General features: G+C 42.4%; 1 non-coding gene across 1 annotated transcript; it reads left to right on the forward strand.

Annotated features, from left to right (window-relative positions):
• The first annotated feature begins 698 nt into the window (after positions 1-698).
• Trnai-gau (transfer RNA isoleucine (anticodon GAU)) lies at positions 699-772 on the forward strand. Its single transcript has one exon. It is a non-coding gene; the product is annotated as a tRNA-Ile (tRNA).
• Positions 773-3,103: the final 2,331 nt, after the last annotated feature.

Below are 3,103 nucleotides of genomic sequence, written 5' to 3' on the forward strand. Positions count from 1 at the left end.
TGTTCCCTTATCTCTCACCCTGCACAAAAGTCTACTCAAAATGGATCAAAGACCCAGGAAGTGGATCAGAAAACTCTTAACCGTTAGAAGAGAACATAAAGGGAAAACTCCAATATACAGGCCTGGGCAGTGGCTTACTATAGCTCAGGAAATACTACCATGAAGCAGTACATGGGATGGCACCAAACTAAAAGGCTTCTGCAGAGCAAAGGAAAACAACAGCATGCAGAAGGGGCCTACAGAACGGGAGAAAAACCTTTGCCAGCTACTCAAGTGACAAATAATTAATATCCAGAACGCATAAATGCCGAAGTCTGGCTTGGCACAAATCAGGAGCCACTTGTCAAAAAGAAACTAACTTTATTTTTAGAACTACAAACGCCAAACAAAACAGCTCCAGGGAAAAACCCTCAGAGCCCAACTGCCACCACCGGCTTCCACAAGCCTCTCTCCCCCACACCAGCCTCTCAACCTCCCACAATCCTCCTCTCTTGAGGCCGATTGGCTGGGTTGCGTGGGCAGAGCCAAAGAAGTCACCCAATGAGCAGCTCCGTGGAGGAGCCAATCAGCTAGATGTTGCTGGGGCCGCTGTGAGCCAATCATCAGCTGGCAGTCTGAAGGGCAGGGAAACAGCCCAATGAACATCACCGCAGAGGAGCCAATCAGCTAGATGTTGCTGGGGCAGTCTGAAGCTTGCTGGCTTGTTAGCTCAGTTGGTTAGAGCTTGGTGCTGATAACGCCAAGGTCGCGGGTTCGTTCCCCGTACGGGCCACCAAATGCCGAAGTCTGGCTTGGCACAAATCAGGAGCCACTTGTCAAAAAGAAACTAACTTTATTTTTAGAACTACAAACGCCAAACAAAACAGCTCCAGGGAAAAACCCTCAGAGCCCAACTGCCACCACCGGCTTCCACAAGCCTCTCTCCCCCACACCAGCCTCTCAACCTCCCACAATCCTCCTCTCTTGAGGCCGATTGGCTGGGTTGCGTGGGCAGAGCCAAAGAAGTCACCCAATGAGCAGCTCCGTGGAGGAGCCAATCAGCTAGATGTTGCTGGGGCCGCTGTGAGCCAATCATCAGCTGGCAGTCTGAAGGGCAGGGAAACAGCCCAATGAACATCACCGCAGAGGAGCCAATCAGCTAGATGTTGCTGGGGCAGTCTGAAGCTTGCTGGCAGCTGGAAGTTTGCTGGGGCCCCTTTGGCTGTGGCTCTCAACACATAAAGACCTCAAAAACTCCAACACAAAAAACAATAACCTATTCCCTAAATGGGCAAATGAACTAAATAGAAACTTCTCAAAAGAAGTAGTACACAATTATACAAAAAGATGCTCAACATCTCTAGCAATCAGAGAAATGCAGATCAAAACTACATTTAGATTACATCTCACTCCAATGAGAAATGCCATCATCAGTGCTCAAAACATCACATGCTGACAAGGGTGTGGGGCATCAGTGCACATAACACCACATGCTGACAAGGATGTGGGGGAAGGGAACTCTGTACAGTTTTGGTGAGAATGTAAATTAAAAAAGCCTTGTTATGGTTTTGATATGTGGTATTTCCCTAAAACTCCCCATGTTGAAGCAGGAATATTCAGAGGGAATATTCAGAGCTGTAACCTAATCAGTTCATCCTAGTTTTAATGGACTGACTTGGTGGTAACCTTAGGAAGATGGGGCATGGCTGAAGAGCTGGGTGACTGGGGTGTCCCTGGAAGGGTGCATCCCTGGGGCCCCTTCATCCTCCCCACTCAATACCACAGTGAAAGTCACCATAATGTATAATTAATATACATCAAGAAAAAATCTTAAAGAGAGAAAAACAAACAAAAGTCAGCCAAGAAGAAATTGAGCATATGCATATCTCTATAACTATTAAAGAAATTGAATTTGAAGTTAAAAACTTTCACACAAAGGAAACTTCAGATGGCTCCAGATGGCTCGTAAATTATACCAAGTATATAAGAAGAAAAATTACTGTTCATGGCACACAAGTCTTCCAGAAGATTGAAGAGAGAGACCATTTTTCAACTCATGTGTCAGAGTATTATCCTGATCTCAAAATCAAAGACATTTCAAACAATAAAACTACAGACCAATGTTCCTTGTAAAAATATGCAGAAGTCTAAACAAAATTTTAGCCAACCAAATGTAATAATATATCCTTATCATTGCATAAAAAACTAAACAAAGGCATGCTGTCCATCTACAACTATTAAAATTTTTTTAAAGGATAATTAAACATGTCTGAGTGGAGTTTATCCCAGGAATATAAAACTGGTATAACAATGATGAGTCAATCAATTCAACTGACCATATTAATACTCTGAAACAGAAAAAGTATGCAACAAAATACATTATACATTCTGATCAAAGGTCTCTGCAAACTAGGAACAGAAAGCAATTATATCAACCTGGTAAAGGACATTACAAGAAAACTAAAGTTAACATCATATTAAATGATGAAAGACTGCATGATTTTCCCTTAAAACCAGAGGCCAACAGTGTTTGATCCCACTTTTATTCAGTATTGTACTGATGGGTGTAGCCAGTGCAATAAGGCAAGAAAGGCAATAAAAGGCAGATTGGACAGAAGTAAAACTGTTTATTTGCAGAACATGATTTTCTCTGTAGAAAATCCAATGATATTTACCCTCTGAAAATGCTTCATAACTAATACGTGTATTTATCATGCTTGCAGGATATAAGATCAACAAATAAAGCCAATTTTATTTCCAGGTTGTCTTAGTACATTCGGTGCTATAACAAAAAAATCATGTATTTGGTAATTTATGCACAGAAATTTATCATTCACAGTTCTAGAGGCTGGGAAGTTGAAGATCTAGGCACCAGTGGATTTGGTGTCTGGTGCGGGCTGCTCTCTGCTTCTTAGAAGGTGCCTTCGTGTTGGAGCACCTCATAGAAGAGGCAAGCAGGCTCCCTTAAACCTGTTTAAATGGCACAGATCCCATTCAGGAGGTTCCAAAGCTCTTGTGATCTGGTCAGTTCCTAAAGACCCCATCTCTTATTAATATCACATAGGGATTAAGTTCCAGCATATGCATTTTGGGGTGTGTGTGTGTATACACAAAATAATTGAAA

Source organism: Ictidomys tridecemlineatus, chromosome 10 (genome assembly GCF_052094955.1).
Source record: "Ictidomys tridecemlineatus isolate mIctTri1 chromosome 10, mIctTri1.hap1, whole genome shotgun sequence".
Lineage (NCBI taxonomy): Eukaryota > Metazoa > Chordata > Mammalia > Rodentia > Sciuridae > Ictidomys > Ictidomys tridecemlineatus.